Source organism: Aquarana catesbeiana, linkage group LG10, assembly GCF_042186555.1.
Source record: "Aquarana catesbeiana isolate 2022-GZ linkage group LG10, ASM4218655v1, whole genome shotgun sequence".
NCBI lineage: Eukaryota > Metazoa > Chordata > Amphibia > Anura > Ranidae > Aquarana > Aquarana catesbeiana.
The window spans coordinates 15,655,293-15,677,618 of NC_133333.1; the positions used below are offsets into that span (position 1 = coordinate 15,655,293).

At 42.9% G+C, this 22,326-nt stretch overlaps 1 protein-coding gene and 1 long non-coding RNA gene across 7 annotated transcripts in view; both read right to left on the minus strand.

Annotated features, from left to right (window-relative positions):
- The window catches only part of LOC141110377 (uncharacterized), a 41,927-nt gene extending 27,948 nt beyond the window's left edge, over nt 1–13,979 (minus strand). Inside the window, exons 1-3 of one of the 2 annotated variants that reach the window (XR_012236285.1) lie at nt 13,859–13,979; nt 6,622–6,989; nt 768–876 (exon numbers count right to left, since the gene is read on the minus strand). This is a non-coding gene — a long non-coding RNA (uncharacterized lncRNA). Of the gene's footprint in view, nt 1–767; nt 1,010–6,621; nt 6,990–13,858 lie in introns of those variants that run through there. The other variant, XR_012236284.1, reaches the window with a different exon arrangement.
- Nucleotides 13,980–18,812: 4,833 nt separating this feature from the next.
- Nucleotides 18,813–22,326, minus strand: part of LOC141110378 (uncharacterized) — a 38,280-nt gene continuing 34,766 nt past the window's right edge. For all 5 annotated transcript variants that reach the window (XM_073601693.1, XM_073601695.1, XM_073601694.1 and 2 more), the window contains one exon: nt 18,813–22,326. This exon is cut by the window's right edge and continues 799 nt beyond it. The gene's annotated coding sequence lies outside the window, so the exon portion shown is untranslated.

The window sequence follows — 22,326 nt, forward strand, 5'->3', positions numbered from 1 at the left end:
TTCCTGCGATGTCTCCCCGCTGTGATCGGCGAGCCGCTGTGTCTCGCTCGATTCACAGTGCCGAGCTCCGTTCCCTGCGAGCGTTGCGACGCACGGGGACGGAGTTCGGCGGTAAATTCAAAAGTGAAACACACAGTATAGATACAGCATACTGTAATCTTACAGATTACAGTACTGTATCAAATAACTACACATCCCCTTTGTCCCTAGTGGTCTGCCCAGTGTCCTGCATGCAGTTTTATATATATAAAACTGTTCTTTCTGCCAGGAAACTGGAGATTGTCCATAGCAACCAAAACTGTCTCTTTACATCAAAAGTGGTTTTAGAGCAGCTAGAAAAAAGTGATAATAAATTAGAATCACTCGCAGAATTGAGCGATAGTGATTTGTGAGGAGATCCGTCATCAAACACTAAAAGTAACAAAAGCTAAAATTCTGCAACTGAGCAAATTTCAGTGTTTTTGATTTGATTACATTATTGAATAATTTTTATTATTATTATATTATTATTTGTTATAATTATTTATAGTTATTTATTATATTATAATTTTTTATTTCGTTTTTCAAACTTTATCATACCCGGGATGTCTACTAGACTCTTGTTTGGACAGATTCAAGTGAACTATTCCTAAGAATTACAGGCCTACAATATAAAACGCCAAATTTCTGTGCAAAATAATTGTACCGCTTTCAGCACCTAAAATCAGAAATAATCATACCGCCAGGGAGGTTAAATAAAAATTAAATTAAAGATTTTTTTTTCTTACCTCTAATGTGTCCTTTCCTCTCCTCTTCACTTTGGACAAAATAACCGGACAGACCGTGGTGGAGCGAGGAACCAAAAATCCTCTAGCAAAGAATAAACCTCTGTACGCTCTAGATCAGTTATGTAAATGAGACAGACAAATTAGATCTTAAAAGGGGTTTTTTTTTTTTTTTTTTTTTGTCTTTGCTACTTTTAGTTTCGTTTCTCTGCTTTTCTCCAAAACACAAGGAATTTGTGATGCTCAAACACATCTGTGTTCTAATTGCTGGTAGCTTGGACAGAGAAGCCAAAACTTGGCAATAACTCCGGCAAACTCAGCAAAAAAAAAAATATGGAACCCGGATTTGAGCAACACTGCAGTCAATGCAGAACCCACAAGGAATATTACAGTACCCCTTAAAATAAATGCCCAAAATATAAAAATTGTATTAAACAAAATTACTTTATGACATAATTCTCTATAAAACTATACAAATGTACAACTTCCTAGAAATATAACCCAGAGATTAGTTTGCACAAAAAAAGTCAAAACTTGGCAAAAAAAAAAACCACAAATTGAGTCTGATCACCAATGCAGTCAATGAAAAAAAATACAAGAAATATAATGTAAATATAAATACATATGACATATAAATGCCCACAGCATTAAGAAAAATAAAAAATAATGTTATCACAAATTACACAACACTATACAAATCTACAACACCCTTCAGATAGAACTCACAGATTAAAAACACTACATACAAAACCCATCAAGAAAGAATGTCAATGCACCAGTCACTGTATAATGTTACCAATTATCAGGGAACTGAAATAGAGCCGTGTATGACACCGACCCGGGTCAGTAAGTAATAATCATATTATGTGTATTGTAATTAAAATACACATAATATGATTATTACTTACTGACCAACATAGACAAAATTAAATGTACACTATATTACCAAAAGTATTGGGACGCCTGCCTTTACACACACATGAACTTTAATGGCATCCCAGTCTTAGTCCGTAGGGTTCAATATTGAGTTGGCCCACCCTTTGCAGCTATAACAGCTTCAACTCTTCTGGAAAGGCCGTTCACAAGGTTTAGGAGTGTGTCTATGGGAATGTTTGACCATTCTTCCAGAAGTGCATTTGTGAGGTCAGGCACTGATGTTGGACGAGAAGGCCTGGCTCGCAGTCTCCACTCTAATCCATCCCAAAGGCGTTCTATCGGGTTGAGGTCAGCACTGTGTGCAGGCCAGTCAAGTTCCTCCACCCAAAACTCGCTCATCCATGTCTTTATGGACCTTGCTTTGTGCACTGGTGCGCAGTCATGGTGGAACAGGAAGGGGCCATCCCCAAACTGTTCCCACAAAGTTGGGAGCATGAAATTGTCTAAAATGTCTTGGTGTGCTGACGCCTTAAGACTTATCTTCATTGGAACTAAGGGGCCAAGCCCAACCCCTGAAAAACAACCCCCCACCATAATCCCCCCTTCACCAAATGATTTGGACCAGTGCACAAAGCAAAGTCCATAAAGACATGGATGAGCGAGTTTGGGGTGGAGGAACTTCACTGGCCGACACAGAGTCCTGACCTCAACCTGATAGAACACCTTTGGGATAAATTAGAGTGGAGACTGAGAGCCAGGCCTTCTCATCCAACATCAGTGCCTGACCTCACAAATGCACTTCTGGAAGAATGGTCAAACATTCCCATAGACACACTCCTAAACCTTGTGGACGGCCTTCCCAGAAGAGTTGAAGCTTTCCTAGCTGCAAAGGGTGGGCCAACTCAATATTGAACCCTACGGACTAAGACTGGGATGCCATTAAAGTTCATGTGTGTCTAAAGGCAGGCGTCCCAATACTTTTGGTAATATAGTGTATGTTATAAAAAATATGAAATTTGATAACACCAATAGCCAACAGCACCCTACCGAATATACAAACTTTATAAAAATGCCTGTGCAAAAATGTGAAAAAAAACAGAGTATAAATATATTAACAAAAAAAAAATAAAATAAATAAAATAAAAAACGAAAAAGCCTGCAAAAAAAAAAAAATGCCCTACTCTAGACCAGTGCTAAATCATGAACAACAACATGGGGATGGGGATCGGTAGCAGATAGCGCAAAGAGCCTCACACATAATCGTATTACTGCTAAGAGATTATAATTATGCCAAGTTCACCGCAGTCAAACATTGCAGATATTCGGATCTAGCTTTTCAGGGCCAAATCACAGCGTTCCCCCTATGTGATGTAAAAAAAACAAAGAAAATAATGCAACAACACCTCCAAATATAGAATATTACAGGCTTACAACATGTACTATCATCACAGAATTCCTGCGTTTCATGCAACTGCGCATCTTCAGAGGACGCTGGTGAAGACGTGCATTCACATGAAACGCGTTGGGGCAGGAGCTTCAGACTGATGTGTCGTCGCCACTTCCATGCTTGGAACTGGCGGCTCACTTTGTAAGTGCACCGTTTTATTTCTCATGACAATTGTTTTACTGCCCTTTTACGTTTTTATATGAAATCTATACTTTTTAATAAATACACTACATTATATGTGCTCCCCTGCTCGTGGCTACGTGTGGGGAGCCCTTTTTTCTCTTACAGTATCAAGCAAACCAGTGGTGGGAAGTGGTACTGCGGGGTGTGTCCCTATTGAGAATGGAGCTGGTTGACCACGTGTGAAGGATCCTGTTGACGCAATTGCGCATGTTGCTGCTTCCCTCTGGCAGCTTTAATGTCGGTGAATGTATTTTAGCTCTGTTGCTCAAATGTGGTGAAGAGAATTTCCATTAGCTGGTGGAAGACACTTTCTTTGCGGTGATATTTATCATATATTTTGGACTCTTTTTCCATTGGACTTTATCTACACTGATTTATTTTTTGTTATTTTCGAATATTGTGGATGCTTTTTGCACATTATAAATGCTGTGTTGATTGCACATGCTTTAACCAGTTCCCGACCGGCGCACGCCAATGTACGTCGGCAAAATGGCAGGGCTGGGTAAATGGGCGTACCCGTACGTCCCTTTAAATTTGCCGCCGTGCCATTGCGTGCGCGCCACCGGCCGGAAGCTCCGTGATTCGGGTCGTGGGTCCCGCAGACTCGATCGCCGCGAGGGTACCCACGATCGCCTCACGGAGAGGACGAACGGGGAGATGCTAATGTAAACAAGCATCTCACCGTTCTGCCTAGTGACAGTGTCACTGATCTCTGCTCCCTGTGATCGGGAGCAGAGATCAGTGACGTGTCACACATAGCCACGCCCCCCCCACAGTTAGAAACACTCCCCAGGACATACTTAACCCCTCCCTAGCCCCCTAGTGGTTAACCCCTTCACTGCCAGTGTCATTTACACAGGAATCAGTGCATTTGTATAGCACTGATCGCTGTATAAATGACAATGGTCCCAAAAATGTGTCAAAAGTGTCCGATGTGTCCGCCATAATGTCGCAGTCACGATAAAAATCGCTGATCGCCGCCATTACTAGTAAAAAAAAAAAAAATAATAATAAAAATGCCATAAAACTATCCCCTATTTTGTAAACGCTATAACTTTTGCGCAAACCAATCAATAAACGCTTATTGCGATTTTTTTCTACCAAAAATATGTAGAAGAATACGCATCGGCCTAAACTGAGGAAAAAAGATGTTTTTTTAAATATTTTTTGGGGATATTTATTATAGCAAAAAGTAAAAAATAATGCGTTTTTCTCAAAATTGTCGCTATTTTTTTGTTTATAGAGCAAAAAATAAAAACCGCAGAGGCGATCAAATACTACCAAAAGAAAAGTTCTATTTGTGAGGAAAAAAGGACGTCAATTTTGTTTGGGAGCCACGTCGCACGACCGCGCAATTGTCAGTTAAAGCGACGCAGTGCCGAATCGCAAAAAGTGCTCTGGTCAGGAAGGGGGTAAATTCTTCCGGGGCTGAAGTGGTTAACCACTTGCCTACCGAGCACTTTCACCCTCTTCCTGCCCAGGCCAATTTTCAGCTCTCAGCACTCTCACTCTCTGAATGACAAATGCGCGGTCATGCAACACGGTACCCATATTCAATTGTTATCATTTTTTTTTTAGACAGATAGAGATTTCTTTTGGTGGTATTTCATAACCACTGGGTTTTTCATTTTTTGCTAATCAAATGAAAGAAGACAGAACATTTAAAAAAAAAAAAAAAAATGTTTTCTTAGTTTCTGTTGTAAAATTTTGCAGATAAGTAATTTTTCTTCTTCATTGATGTGTGCTGATGAGGCAGCACTGATGGGCACTCATAGGCTGCACTGATGGGCACTGATGAGGCTGCACTGATGATCACTCAAAGGCTGCACCAATGGGCACTGATGAGTTGGCACTGATAGTCACTGATGAGGCTGCACTGATGGTCACTGATGGGGCTGCACTGATGGGCACGGATGAGGCTGCACTGATGGGCACGGATGAGGCTGCACTGATGGGCACTCATAGGCTGCACTGATGGGCACTGATGAGGCTGCACTGATGAGCACTCATAGGCTGCACTGATAGGCTGCACTGATGGGCACTGATGAGGCTGCACTGATGGGTTTTGATGAGGCTGCACTGATGGGTGCTGATGCAGCTCAACTGATGGTCACTGATGAGGCTGCACTAATGGTCACTCATAGGCTGCACTGATGGGCACTGATGAGGCTGCACTGATGGGCACTGATGAGGCTGCACTGATGGTCACTGATGAGGCTGCACTGATGGTCACTCATAGGCTGCACTGATGGGCACTGATGAGGCTGCACTAATGGGCACTGATGAGGCTGCACTAATGGGCACTCATAGGCTGCACTGATGGGCACGGATGAGGCTGCACTGATGAGCACTCATAGGCTGCACTTGAAGGCTGCACTGATGGGCACTGATGAGGCTGCACTGATGGGTGTTGATGAGGCTGCACTGATGGGTGCTGAATAGGCTGCACCTATGGGCACTGATGAGTTGGCACTGATGGTCACTGATGAGGCTGCACTGATGGTCACTGATGGGGCTGCACTGATGGTCACTCATAGGCTGCACTGATAGGCACTGATGAGGCTGCACTGATGGGCATGCAACAAAAAGAAAGAGCGGCACATCCAGCGATGAAAAAAATATACCGTTGTTTATTGTAGAATCAAAGGATTAAAAATATGACACACGAGGGATCCACACTGTTTAGCAGATGCGTTTCACACAAAGTGCTTAATCATTCCTGGTCACTGAGGAGGCTGCACTGATGGGCACTGATGAGGCTGCACTAATGTACACTGATGAGGCTGCACTCATGGGCACTGATGAGGCTGCACTGATGGACACTGATGAGGCTGCACTGATGGGCACTGATGAGGCTGCACTGATGAGCACTGATGAGGCTGCACTGATGAGCACTGATGAGGCTGCACTGATGGGCACTGATGAGGCTGCACTGATGAGCACTGATGAGGCTGCACTGATGGGCACTGATGAGGCTGCACTGATGGACACTGATGAGGCTGCACTGATGAGCACTGATGAGGCTGCACTGATGGGCACTGATGAGGCTGCACTGATGGGCACTGATGAGGCTGCACTGATGGGCACTGATGAGGCTGCACTGACGGGCACTGATGAGGCTGCACTGATGAGCTGGGTCATGTGACAGCTGTATATCGATTGTTGTTTAAATAAATACAGAGCCATCATCTACATACAGAAACATAAGGGACAATGTGAATTAAACAGTGTGTGTTTAGTATCACTGCTTTTAAATGTTGAAGAGATATACTGTACATTATTCCTTCACAAACATATTCAAATAATTGACTTTTTTCAAAATAACAGAACACTGAATAATTTTTTTCTTACCTTTAATCTAACACTTTAACTTTTTTTTTCCCTCTTTCCACCAGACAATGTGACCAGACAGACTATGGGTGGGGGTGAAGGTGTTAGACAAATAATCCTCGAGTTAGGAATGTGTGCTCTGGATCAGCTATGGAAATGAGACAGGCTGATTAAATTTTAAGACGTTTTCTGTTTCCCAGAATCTTGGCAACTCTTAGTTTCGTTTCTCAAATTTTCCCTTCAAGCACAGTAGATGTGTAATGCTGCACCAAAATCTGTGTTCTATTTCCCTGTAGTTTGCACGAAGAAGCCAAAACTTGACAAAAACCAGAAGCTTGAATCTGACAATCCTTGCAGTCGATGCAAAAACCACAAGAAAAAAGTACCCCCTGAAATAAATGCCCACAGCATTAAAATTGTATGAAAAAATGAACAATAACTTCATCACAAATTACACAACACTATACAAATCTACAAACCCCCTTCAGATATAACCCGCAGATTATAAACACTTTAAAACATTCAAAACCCACCAAAAAAGAGTTTCAATGCACCAGTCACTGTATAATGTTATCATCCATCGTTGAACTTAACAAGAGCCCTGGATGACAGGTCAGTAAACCATATTCATACCATGTGTATTGTAATTCACCAAATAAACATACAGTACAAAATAAAATATATGTACTGTATAAATGTTTGTGGTCTAAAGTATGAAAATATGAAATTTGATATCACCAATAGCTGTTTTTCAGGCCAGCACTGAAACACGCATAACATGGGGATTGGTTACTCAAGCTGGACCCTACCTTCACTCCACCTTTCCTGTTAAAGTGGGAATAGGACATGAATACCCAATCCACTACCCAACAACGAGAAAAAAATCCTTAAATTTGCCCACAAATCTTCCATCGCCACCAAGATCCAGGAGACAAACTACAAGGTCCTCAGGTGATGGTATAAGGCGCCTACTGCCCTCTATCTGTGTTTACCTCAAGTTTCCGGTGATTGATTTGAGGTGGCAGGAATACCATATACTATGTGTTAAGCTATGCCCCAAAATTCAACCCTTCTGGCAGGAGGTGGCAGATTCCATCAAGCACCTCACATCTGTAGACATACGTAACAATACTTGCTGCGTGTCTTCTGCATTTATCGGAGAGGCCCATCTCGAAATACAAGGTATCCTCTTAACCATTTATCTCTTGAATGCAGGGAATGCCTGTATACTGCCTCGGTGGAAACAGACTCACCCTCCCTCAAGGTTCACTAAAGCAAACGAAATTAGAGACATGGAAGACCTTACGGCCACCTTCCACAACACTGAGGACGTTTTTTGGGTGCCCTGGAGACCCTGGCAATATTTGGTATATACTGATGCTTATCCTAACGCCCTTTCACAAACAGAAAAATTACTCCTGTACTTATTTCCCTCCCGGGGAGAACCCCTCCATCGTAACCTCACCCCCTGCCCCCCTCTCTGCCCTAACCCCTCCCTTAATTTTGTATTTTATATTTTACCAGTGATGACTGAATCACAATGACTGTACATTAGTGCCTTACTTCAGTGTAATTCAACCTTTTTTTCAGCCAATGCACCCTTTAAAATTTGCAGAATCTTGGAGCACACCAGTCAAAAGTGTGAAAAGTTTGTATCCCAGCATTTAGTAGTTTGTAATGCAATGTTCAGAGATTAATAGTTTGTAATGCAGGGAACTCTGCCTTACAAACGAATGAACTCTGTGGTACAAACTCGTGAACTCTGAATGTCCGGTTATCAAAGGATACTGGAAAAAAATTTTGTTGTTAATTAAAAAAAATAACTAAAGAACTGGTAGTAGAAGATCCGTGGATTTGTTTATTCCATGGAACGAACAAACCGATTAAGCAATATCAATCATCATTAGTCCCAATACTATTAGATGTAGCAAAAAAACAGATAGCAAGAACATGGTTGCAGCCGGAATCCCCAAGCTTAAAGGAGTGGTTATTTCGTATTAACAATATATATAATATTGAATATATGGATTATTTAGGAGAGGATTCTGAGGGAGGTACAGACGCTGGAGATAAATGGGCAGGGTGGAGGAAATTCAAGAGATCATGGACTTATTTGGGGGAGATTACCACTTAAATCCCTGAGTTCAGGAGTCGGAAATGTACGGGATGAGATATGGAACAGGGTCAGCTCAGTTGTGTTCACCTGCAGGTGGGGGGGGGGGGGGGGGGGGGTTGGGGAGGAGGGGAAGGGGAAGGGGGAGGGTAATTAAAATGTTGGGAGATTTTTTGTATTTAATTTACTTTTTTTGGACAATGTTTCTGTAACTTATGGGGTGGCAATAACTTGTGAATTACTTTTTGTATGGAAAAAATTTATAAATAAAGATTTAAAAAAAAAAAACTTGTGAACTCTGAATGCAGATTTCAGTCGTTTGTAAGGCAGAGAAGCCTGCCTTACAAAACTACTGAACTTTACATTGCAAAATATGAACTCCAGGCATGTACTGGCCATCAGGACTACCAGGAGTTTGCCAGTTGGCCGATGGCTCAGTGGGCCGAAGGCTCAGTAACAGACAGCCTGTCAAAATAATGGCTGCGCGGCCAGCGCAGCCATTATTTTGAGCACTACTGTACTGCCCAGGGCTGGCCCTACCATGGGACCGAGACGGCAACTCAAAGGTGGACTGGGCCGGGATGGTGGGAGCTTGCTGGGTGCTTCACTGCTTCTTATTGTTGCCGGCCCACCCACCGCCTGTAGCACAGAGCCGACAGGCTTTTTGAGCGCTTCCTTTGGCTCTGTGGCTGCGATAGGTGTCTGATAGGTCACCCTGGTGGGCGGGGACTGAAGTCCTCCGACAGCCACTGCCGCTCCTTCCTCCGGATCATCCCTGTTGTCAGTGTGTGGGTAGCGGGTGACAGCCAGCTCGGTGCAGCTGCCCTAGAAGAGGGGATCCGCACACTGCTCCATTCAACATGTCTGAGCCAGCTTGTGACATAGACTGCTTCTCCCGCCCCTCTCTCCCTGCCCGTGCATTGCATCATTGAAGAGCAAGAAGGAGCAGGAAGATAAAACAAGCAGCCCACAGCCACATTAAAGCCCCCCTGGACCATTCATGTGAGTGAGCTGAGCACTGTCATTGACCAGACCCTGACCCCTCTCTCTGCCCCCCCATCCCCCCCGCTCTGCCACCTCCCCTCTCTCTCTCTCCCTGTCCCCCTTCTCTCTCTCTCCCCCCTATCTCCTCACCCCTCTTTCTCTCTCCCCCCTTTCTTTCTCTCTCTCTCTCACTCCCTCCCTTCCCCCTCTCTCTCTCTCCGTCCCCTCTCTCTGCCCCCCCTCTCTCCCTGCCCCCTCTCTCCCTGCCCACTCTGTCTCTCTCTGCCCTCTCTTTGGCAGCAGGCAATGGTTACAAGTAGCACGCTGCATCTGATGGCAGTTGACAGTGGCATGTGACGCACTGCATCTGATGGCATGTGACCCACTGCATCTAGTGGCACTGGCAAGCGACAGTGGCAAGTAACATGCTGCATCTGGTGGCAGGCGATGGTGGAAAGTGACACACTGCATCTGGTGGCAGGTGGCGGTGGCAAATTACATGCTGCATCTGGTTGCAGGCAATGGTGACACGCTGCATCTGGCGGCAGGCGATTGTGGCAAATGACACGCTGCATCTGGTGGCAAGTGACAAGCTCAGGGTTCCCACTGATTCTGCATTATTGTGAGTTGAACTATTTCACTATATATTACAATGTAGTAAAAGAAATATTGTGATTCGATCATCCTGACACCATATTAAGCATGGTGTTTTCAGTTTTAGCATCAGCTATTCACCCGACAAATCACCCCCACCGCTGAATTCCCCGTCAACCCTGAGACTACCCCCCCCCCCCCCCCCCCGGTCCTTGGCAAAATTGTCTTTGAATGGCAGTCTGGAAATGTGGTCACCCTACCGGGGGCAAGGTGGCAATTTTCCCCAAGGGCCGCTCTGATGCCCCATACAAAGGCCCCACCGCTTCCCTCAGATCCATCCCAAACTCAATGAGTATCCATGTTGCGCAATTGCCCCTAACCTGTCCACCTTTAGGAGATCCCTGAAAACTCACCTATTCAGGGAAGCCTATCCCACACCCACATAAAAACTGTCCCCGAGCCACCCCCCCATCAAATCATTCCCCACATATATGACCTTTTGTACCACCACCCCCTCTCTTTAGAATGTAAGCTCTACAAGCCGGGCCCTCCTGTCCCTTCTGTATACAACTGTACTGTAATTGTGCTGTCCCCCCTCTACATTGTAAAGCGCTACGTAAACTGTTGGCGCTATATAAATTGTGTGTAATATATAAACTGTGTATAATAATTGCGTATAGTTTTATATACTGTTTTTGTGCATGTTTGCAAAATTAAAGTTGGCCGGTCTGGGTGAAGTCCAGGGCCAAATTTTTGTCCCAGTCCAGCCCTGCTGAACTCTGAACTGTGTGTTCAGAGTTCAGTAGTTATAAACAGAGTTCTCAGACTCAGTAGCAACCACTACATAAATAAAGTTATATGGGAAAAAAAAAAAAAAAAACACACATACACAGTTCAAAGTCCAAGCAAAAGGTGTTAAAAATGTGTAACACAGCAATATTATCCCTTCAAGATCTTTGAAAAAATTACAAAACAAGGTTCCAAGCCAAAAACACACGATAGGATTTTCCGACAACAAAATCCATGCTTTTCTTCTGACGGATGTTGGCTCAAACTTGTCTTGCATACACACGGTCACACAAATGTTGTCGGAAATTCCGAACGTCAAGAACGCGGTGACGTACAACACGTACGACGAGCCGGGAAAAATGAAGTTCAATAGCCAGTGCGGCTCTTCTGCTTGATTCCCAAGCACGCGTGGAATTTTGTGCGGCGGAATTGTGTACACATGATCAGAATATCTATTGTCAGAATAGCTATTGTTCTTTCTAGAGTCACAGTGGCCTGTGAATTTTTTTTACGCCTGTACTAAGATGTCTATGACTTTACACCTGTATTTTTGTATGTTGCTGAATTTATCTGACCTATTGTATAATAACTCAAATTTATTCCATAAATAATAGAATTACAAAAAAAAAAAAAAAAACATGGGGATCGATGGCACATAGCTCAAGGAGTGGCAAATGTAATTGTATTATAAGAGATAAGAGATTATAATTATGCATGCTGCATGGCTTTTAGTGCAGTCTTTGAGACAAATTCATTGCAGTTGACCATCGTAGCAGGGTTGTGCAGTCAGGGGAGGCAGGTGAGGCAGAAAAAAAAACGATCGAGCTTCGAGGGTCGTAGCTTGGCGACCTGGGGTCACAGAAACCCCAAATTGGGATAGGTAGCTCAAGCCTTACCCAACCACTGGTCAAAATTTGGGGCTCCTACGACCGATGGTTCCGGAGATACGGGGCTGCTTGCACAGCCTGTCAGAAGCTACATACAGAGCGGCCAGTTTAAATACAAGCTGGCAGTGGCGGTGCGTCCATTAGGGGCATCATGGGAAATGTAGTTTCAAAACATCTGAGGTGCCAAGGTTCGCCATCACTGTCCTAGGGAATAAAATGGTGGTTGTTGCAACTTTTTATGTTACATGGTATTTGCGCAGCAATTTTTCAAATGCGTTTTTTTTTTGGAAAGAAACTGTGTCATGAATAAAAAAAAAAAAAAAAAACACTAAAGTTAGCCTGATTTTTTTGTAGAATGTGAAAGTAAATAGATACCTGACATGTCACGCTTTAAAATTGCGCACACTTGTGGAAAGGCTCCAAACTTCTGTACCTCAAAATCTCCATAGGAGAAACTTTAAATTTTTTTTACAGGTTACATGTTTAGAGTTATGCCGCGTACACACGACCAGTTTTGCCGTCGTAATAAACTCCAACGGTTTCTCAGACGGAACTCTGACGGAATTCCATTCAAGCGGTCTTGCCTACACACAGTCAACCCAAAGTCCGACCATCCAGAACGTGGTGACGTACAACACTTACGACGGGACTAGAAAAAGGAAGTTCAATAGCCAGCAGCCAAAAGCTTCCGTCTCGTACTTGCTTCAGAGCATGCGTCATTTTTTGGTCTGTCCGACAAGCATACAGACGATCGGTTTTCCTGATAGGAATTGGGTCCGTCGGAAATATTTAGAACATGTTCCATTTCTAGGTCCGTCAGAATTTTCGGGGAAAAAAAGTACGGTGAGGCATACACACGATCGAATATACGATGAAAAGCTTCCGACTGACTTTTTCTATGGGACATTCCGCTCGTGTGTACGCAGCTTTACAGAGGAGATCTAGTGCTAGAATTATTGCTCTTGCTCTAACGATCGCGGCATATGTAACCTGTGTGCAGTGGCGTCGCTAGGGGGTGGCTTTTGGGGCTATAGCCCCGAATCTGGGGCCCATAGCCCCGAGTCACTGCAGGGGTCCTCAAGGGGAGGGGAGGCTCCCTGTGGACCCTGGTTTTAAGGGGGAGGCTCTCTGGGGACTCTAATGTAAGGGGGGCTCTCTGGGAACCCTGATGAAAGGGGGAGGCTCTCTGGGGACTCTGATGTAAGGAGGAGGCTCTCTGGGGACCCTGATGTAAGAGAGGGGGCTCTCTGGGGATATATACACACACACACATGTATATTACTATATATACACATGTGTATGGCCGCCCAAGCGTATGACTTTCTTTGATACTAGCCAGTGCTTCACCAGCCACTCACCTCACCGCACGTTCCTGCATCATAGATATTTGGTTCTAGCTTTTCAGGACCGAGCCTGTGATGTTTGCAACACATTTTGTGTTTTACTGAACCCTACTGATGCATCCATTTAGCTCAAACAAAACCCTTGACATTGATTTTCCCATCTAACTGGTTTTAAAATGGAATAAACGGTATCTGAGCATCACAAACTGAAAACGCTATTTAATTCATTTTTGGTATTCAAAGAAACCCCCCCTCCCCCCATCCATCCATGTCTCCATGCTTTATTTTAAGTGCGGTAAGAAAGTGTTGTCACCCTAGGACGGAAGGTTGCTATGGTGAAAATAAAGTGAAAAAAAGCCTGCAAAAAAAAAAAGAAAACTAATGCATCTAAGGACTGGTAAGATGTAATATATTACATTTTTTTGTTCTCAGGTTTACTTACATATTAACAGCTTTTAAATGTTGCAGAGATTATACTGTACATCATTTCCCCACTGAGATGTTCTATTGATTGATTTTTTTTTTAAATTACAAAATGTATTTCTTACCTTTTTAATGTGTCTTTTGTTCTCTCTTCCCACTAGAAAATAAAATCAGACTATGGTGTGGTGGGGAACCACAAAACTCCCTAGTGAAGAATAATCCTCTGTATGCTGTAGAAGACGAGTTCTGCAAATGAGCCGGGCTGATTTTATTACACTAAGGTTTCCGTTTCCCCAAATCTTTGCTACTTTTAGTTTAAATCCTCAAATTTTCTCTCCAAACACAATAGTAATGCTGCACCCAAATATCAATGTTCTATTTTCCAGTAGTTTACACAAAGAAGCCAAAGAACAACACAACCTGAATCTGCTGACCATTGCAGTCAAGGCAAAACCCACAAGAAGAAAAGTATCCCGGAAATAAACCCCCACGGCATTAAAGTTGTAAAAAAACAAATTAAAAATAACTTTATTATAAATTACACAACACTATACTGCGGACGAGCCCTGGAGCCATAATAAAAACATTTTTTTTACAGAATTCTGAGTTTGAAAAAAAACTTTTAGTTTTTAGTTAAAAAAAAAATAATTTTATGATGGCCCCAGAGCTCTTCCATACTATACAAATCAACAACACCCTACATATAACCCACAGATTAAAAATATGTAAAAACATACAAAAACCCACCAGAAAAGAGTGACAAAGCATCAGTCCTTGTATAAAGTAGTGTTGTTATTAACCACTTCAATATCGCGCACTTTTACCACCTTACTGCCTAGGCCAATTTTCAGCTTTCATCGCTGTCACACTTGACAATTGCGTGATCATACAACGGTCTACCCACACTCATTTTTTATCATTTTGTTCACACAACTAGAGCTTTTTTTTTTTTTTTTTTTTTTTTTGGTGGTATTTAATCAGAATTTTATTTTCTACTTTTTGCTAAATTAAAAAAAATAGACTGAAAATTCAGAAAAAAAGGGTGTTTTTTTTTTTTTTTGTTCGTTTCTGTAATAACATGAAAATAAATAAACGTTCTTCATAAATTTAGCTCAAAATGTATTCTGCTACATTTCATTGGTAAAAAGAATCCAAATCAGTTTATATTTTTTAGTCTGTAGAAAAGTTATATGGTCCACAAACTATGGGATATATATCTGAAAATCGATCCATTCTTATGTACTGACGTCCTAAAATGCCAGGACATTCCAAATAACCCCCAAATTACCTCTTTTTTGGAAAGTAGACAGTCAAAAGCAGGCCCGGAATGGCCATAGGGCAGACCGGGGCATTTGCCTGGTGGGCCAAGGGCTGCTGGGCTGCCAGGCCGCGTGTCCAAAAAGAAGCTGGCAGGGCCGGCCGCGGGACGATATGCATTGCTGGAAGCCTCAGTTCGCGCATGTGCTCCGCAGCCACCAGTCACCTGGCAACCAGGACGCAAGGAGAGGAGGAGGGACAGAGAAGCCAAGGCCACCACCTCCCCTATATGCAGCCGCAGCAACTTGCTGGCTTTCAAGTGCGGGAGGCGGGCAGCCTCCACAGGCTTTGCTGAAATTTTTGGCCATCACTGGTTCGCTGGACCTTGGCCTAAAGAAATCCTCCTAATTCCCAGTTTCACTCATACATCATCACTGTTCGAGCTGTATCCCATTGTAGCAGCTGCCCAGGTCTGGGGCCACATGTTGACAGGCTGGTGCAGTTGCCATTGCATTGCCAATTTAACATTCACGGTAAGCATATTCCAGGCGAATGCAATGTCGCAGCAGTGCGCTGTCTCTTTTCAATTTTATCTCATTCTTCCAGCAGGTACCTGGAGCCGACCCAACGACTACTCCTATCCCACCTTGGTCACAGCTAATGATGGATTGAAGCCACACCTTGTCAACGCAACCTAGCTCAATAACCACTTATTGTCCCGCAACAAACTGAAGGCCTATCATACTGCTTGGAAGGCCTACTGCAGGTTTCTAGCCTCATGCCCCAGAGCGACGACAGGTGACATTAGGCACGTCCTAGCCTTTGTATCGTATTGCCACACACAGCTGGCTCTTTCTCATAACACTATCAGGCTATACCTAGCCGACATCCAGCATTTCCTGTCCTTACAGGCCCCTGGGAAGCCGTCCATGTTTACGGCCCATACAGTAAGATCCTTCTTACATGGCATCCAGAAGCATCAGCCCATAGCCAACGGCAAACGCTTGCCCATCACAAGTGCCATCTTTAGGGACATGTCTAAAATCCTTGCACGTTCCCCGTTCAGGGGTTTTGCCCAGTCTAGTCATCCAAGCGGCCATCTACCTGGCCTTCTACGATTTTCTACGAATTCGCCTTTAGTGGCACTGGCATCCAGATACTATACAGACACCACCTGACTCATTTTCGAAACAACAAAATTATGTCCTTCATTTTGCAGTCTCCAAAACTAAAAAATCCAGACCCGGGGTCAACATTAACCTCTTTCAAACTAACACCCCCTGGTGCCCAGTATCGGTACTCAACTGACTACTGTCTCACCTACCCAGCCAGACTCTAGCCCGTTGTTGCCTTTTCCAAACCAGCCCCCTGAGTGGCAGCCAATTCATCAGGCACTTTAGGATCCTACTGGTCAATTTGGGCCTTGACCCCGGTCGGTACTCCGGACGTTCTTCTGAATCGACGCAGCCTCAGCTGCATCTCAGCTGCATCTCAGCACAGAGTGCCAGACCATGTGATCAAGAAAATGGCAGATGGAAATCTGCCTGCTTCGCTAGATACATTCCAAATCCTCAGGTACTTCCCTATCTGGGTATTTTTGCCCCCTTTTCTAGGCATACCGACCAGACAACCAAGGTACACCTCAGGTCTATGTTATGTTGTAAGTCTTGTCCCATGTTTTTGTGATCCATATTTGTCTCGGTCATAGCGCCATGACCATAAACAAGAAAGTCTGTATGGTGGCCTGAATTTATGGGAGGAGCCCGGGGGGGTATTTAAGCAAACCACTCGCCCATGCTCTTTGTTGGTTGGAGTGCACTATACCCTCCCTCCCATCCCCTTTTCAGGCCACTTCTCAGCACATCCTTCTCCACAATTATCCATTACTTATCCTGGGTATGCCCCCTTTTTTTGGCATATCGACCAGACGACCAAGGCATGCCTCAGGTAAGTCTTGTTGCGTGTTTATGTGATTCATATTTGTCTCGGTCACTATATATATATATATATATATATATATATATATATATATATATATATATATATATATATATATATCAAAAGTATTGGGACATTTGCAGCTATAACAGCTTCAACTCTTCTGGGAAGGCCGTCCACAAGGTTTAGGAGTGTGTCTATGGGAATGTTTGACCATTCTTCCAGAAGAGCATTTGTGAGGTCAGGCACAGTCTTCGCTCTAATATATACCAAAAGTGTTCTATCGGGTTGAGGTCAGGACTCGTGCAGGCCAGTCAAGTTCCTCCTCCCCAAACTCGCTCATCCATGTATAGATATGTAAAGCTGCATGGCTGTTGCATTTTTTTTGCACCAAATTCCTGGCACTCAAACATTGCAGATATTTGGTTGTAGCTTTTCACAAATGAATCCGTGATGTTTGGGACAAATGTAATGTTTAATTGAACACAGATCCCTACTGACGCTTCCTTACAGCTAAAGCAACACCCTTGACACGGATTCTCCTGTCTAACTGGTTTTAAGGAAATGTCAAATGCAAAGCTTTGTAAATAACAGGAAATTGCTTTCACTACAATTAGTTACATTGTGCTTGTTCCATAAAAATTGTGATGAGCTAGGAGCGTACAGAGAGGACACTGAGACGATGTGCGGGGCAATTATTGGGGGAATGCTGTACAATTTGGGGCAGGAATGGCAGTGATAGAAGAGGGGGATACAACAAGCTTGGGTAAATGATCCACAAATTCTTAAAGTTAGGGGTCTTAGGAACCACCCGTAATTTGTCATCAGTAAAGGAAGTGAACAATTATCAATCCAACAAAATCACTGTACAAATATAAGTCCCAAGAACATCAGTAACGACTAAGACCCTGCATCCCGTAACAAGAGTAGAACTGTAAGTCCCAGCAGCCAGTTGTAATGCACGGAAAGAGAAGAACTATCATTCCCAATGTGGATTTACTGTAAATACATTTAATTCATTTTATTCTGTAACTCAGCAGGAGGGACCTCTGCAGAGAGACCACTGCTTCCACACAAAGATTAAGGGCCCTTCTCTGCAGCATGCTGGTGGGTGACGGGCTTTTACAATACACGTAATTTAACTTGATGGTTTGTTTTTAAAGTTTGTGCAAACCCTTACATATACCCAGTAAAGTGACTAGCCCGTGGTGATACACAGAGATGAATGTGCCAAACATAAGTTGTATCTGTTTATCTGCAGCCCTCTCTCCTCTACAGCATTCTAAAACATACAGATCAAAGGCTATTTCTCAGCAGGGGGATCTGATGTCACACACTGCACAGCATAGAGCAGGAAGCTGAGTGTAATCTGAGACCCGAAGGGAAGGGAAAGGACACACACCCCCCTGTACACAGTCTCATAGGGAAACATGCACAGCTGAGGTAGTCAATCGCCTTCTGTGTGCTGGAATTGGGGCGGGGCCATCTCCTGAGATTCCGTAGTGTCGGCATGGACTGTCAGAAGTGGCTCATGCAGATAGCAGAGGAAGGAGAGAACAGGCATAAATCACACTTCGGTTTGAGACAAATACACTCTATAGAGCAGTGGTGGCACCCCAAATGTTTTGGAACTACATTTCCCATGATGCCCAATTACACTGCCCAGTGCACGAGCATCATGGGAAATGTTGTTCCAAAACATCTGGGTTGGCAAGGTTCACCATCACTGCTATAGAGGGATATGCTATGTTCATTTTTAATTTCAGAGGTTTACAGCCACTTTAGCTCTATAATATACTCAAATATGTAAAAAAAAAATAAAAATTATGAACGGCAAGTAAGGCAAGAACTAAACAACAATTATACGATGACTCTGTATGGGTGTTTCATCTATTACTATCATTTATTCTTTTATTTTAAAATTAATTGTATTTTTTTATCACATTTGTCACATTTTCAAAAGCAGCAAAACATAAAATCACAGTAAAAATCACCGTAATACATCATAATCACATATATATATATATATATCATAATCATAATATCATAATCACATATCTGATGATTAAAATGATTAAATAAAATTAAATTCAGATTTAGCTCAGGTAGCCCTCATGTTATAACATTTCTTCCTACCCTGTTTATTTTTTCCCTTTCTATGCGTGTATTTGATTATTTATGTACTATCGCTTACAATTTTTACTTTACTTTATTTCATTGCTTGATTTTTTTTTTTTTTTTAAAGAAAAAAAGAAAATAAACAAAGTTAATGAAGAGCCATTGTTTGGCATAAGAACAGGTCTAGGATAGTTGAATGGAGTTCTGTTAAAGTCCATTGCACCCTCACACACGATCAGAATATCGTACGAAAAAATATCGCTTTCAAATCGATCGTATGATAATCTGATCGTTAGTACACAGCTTTCGTTCAAAATTTTCTGAAGGGACAAAACACGAAAAGTTTTCTTATATGAAACCAGATCGTACAATTATTGTTTAATCAGTACAGTTTTCGTCTGAAAATAAGATACAAATACATTACAAGACGTGACATCACTTTCGAATTTTTATTCTGTTGTACGGGAATTTTTGTACTTTAGTAACATTTTTTTTTTTTTTTTTAATATAAAGACTTTATATCATGTCATTGTGCGTACTAGGCTTTAACCACTCTTTCTGAGATTTGTTGTTTACAAGTTAAAAACAGATTTTTTTTTTGCTAGAAAATTACTTAGAACCCCCAAACATTATATATATTTTTTTCTAACACCCTAGAGAATAAAATGGCGGTCGTTGCAATACTTTCTGTCACACCGTATTTGCGCAGCGGTCTTACAAGCGCACTTTTTTTGGAAAAAATACACTTCTTTGAATAAAAAAATAAGACAACAGTAAAGTTAGCTAAATTTCTTTTTTTATTGTGAAAGATAATGTTACGCCGCATAAATTGATACCCAACACGCCACGATTCAAAATTGCGCCCGCAAGTGGAATGGCGACAAACTTTTACCCTTAAAAATCTCCATAGGCGACGTTTAAAAAATTCTACAGGTTACATGGTTTGAGTTACAGAGGAGGTCTAGGGCTAGAATTATTGCTCTGGCTCTACCGATCGCGGCAATACCTCACATGTGTGGTTTGAACACCGTTTTCATATGCGGGCGCTACTCACGCATGCATTCGCTTTGCATGCGGGCTCGGCAGGACGGGGCACGTTTAAAAAAAATTTTTTTTCTTTTCTTTTTTTCTTATTTATTTTACCTTTGATTTTTTATTTTTACACTGTTCTTTAAAAAAAAAAATTGTGTCACTTTTATTCCTATTACAAGGAATGTAAACATCCCTTGTAATAGAAAAAAAGCATGACAGGTCCTCTTAAATATGAGATCTGGGGGTCAAAAATACTTCAGATCTCGTATTTACACTGAAATGCAATAAAAAAAAATGTTTGTCATAAAAAAAAAAAAAAAAAGAAGAAGGCCCTTTAAAGATCTATGGGCGGAAGTGACGTTTTGATGTTGCTTCCGCCCTGCAATGGTATGGAGACGGGTGGGGGCCATCTTCCCCTCACTCGTCTCCATACCCAGCAAAGGGAGAAGATACAATCGCCTCTGCCGCTGCCGACGGCTCCAGTAACTAGTGGAGGGCACCGGAGCACAGCGGGAGGGGGGTGATCTCGCGGCGAATCCGTCGTAGAGACCACTCTTATCGGAAAGTGGACCGCCGGCCGAAGAAGAGGATACCGGGGTTATGGCAGCTAGCTGCTGCCATAACAACGATATTCCTCTTCAAAGTTAGGACACATTTTGGATACATTTGCCTATAACATGTTTACATACTAAATGGACCCCTTTATTTCAAGTATAATCAGATTAGCACAGTGGGATAAAATGACAACTATACAAAACAAAAAAAGATAAAGTGTACATAGAGATTTTTTTTTTCAGATAAAGCAGGAAAGGGTTGGACCCTTTTTCAAGTTTTTATTGATCTCTGTGTCCCTACTGCATGATACTACCTCCTCTGTTTTTCCTGGTGACTATTGTCGCTGAAACAGAAAACAAGACGAAACCAAGTTCTCACCAAGACAAGTGGTGAGGGTAATGCCGCGTACACACGGTCGGATTTTCCGACGGGAAATGTTGGATGTGAGCTTGTTGGTGGAAAGTCCGAACGTGTGTATGCTCCATCGAACTTTCCGACAACAAATGTTGGCTAGCAAGTTCTAAAATTTTCCGCCAACAAAACTTTGTTGTCGGAAAGTCCGATCGCGCGTACACAAGTCCGTCGCACAAAAGTTCACGCATGCTCGGAATCAAGCAGAAGGAGCCGCACTGGCTATTGAACTTCCTTTTTCTTGGCTCGTCGTACGTCTTGTACGCCACCGCGTTCCCACGTTCTGAATTGTTGGCCAAGTTTGAGCCAACAACCTTCGAACAAAAATCCACAGTCTTGTTGGCGGAAAGTCAGATCGTGTGTACGCGGCATTATGCCATGTACACACGGGCGGACCTTTCGACCGGACTGGTCCGACCGTGTGTGGGCTTCATCGGACCTTCAGCGGACCTTTTCTGTCGAAAAATCAGACGGACTTTAGATTTGGAACGTGTTTCAAATCTTTCCGACGGACTCGAGTCCGATCAAAAAATCCGTACGTAGGTATGCTAGTCCGACGGATAAAAAACGACGCTAGGGCAGCTATTGGCTACTGGCTATGAACTTCCTTATTCTAGTCCGGTGTACGTCATCACGTTCAAATGACCGGACTTTCGAACGGACTTTAGTCCGTTCGTGTGTGCGCAAGTCCGGTCGTTCGCAAGTCCGTTGTAACTCCGTCGAAAGTCCGTCAGAAAGACCGTCGGACGTTTGATGTTGAAAAGTCCGCCCGTGTGTACACGGCATAAGTCTTTTAATGGGGACACCTTTTCCAGTGACAACAGTATAATGCCCCGTACACACAATCTGAATTTCTGTCGTAAAAACCTTGGACAGTTTTTCCGATGGAATTCCGCTCAAGCTTGCCTTCCATACACACGGTCACCCAAAAGTTCTCTGAACTTTCAACCGCCAAGAACGCAGTGACGTACAACACGTACGACGAGCCGAGAAAATGAAGTTCAATGCTTCCGAGCATGTGTCGAATTGTTCCCGAGCATGCCTTGGAATTTTGCGCATTGGAATTGCTACAGACGTTCAGAATTTCCGATAGGAACTTCTTCCGTCGGAAAAATAGAGAACCTGCTCTCAATCTTTTGCTGGCGGAAATTCAGTCAGATGGAGCATACACACGGTCGGAATTTCCGACCAAAAGCTCACGTCGGACTTTTGCTGGCGGAATTTCCGATTCGTATGTACGGGGCATTAGACAGGAATTCCCTTCAACTTTTGGGAGGTTTTC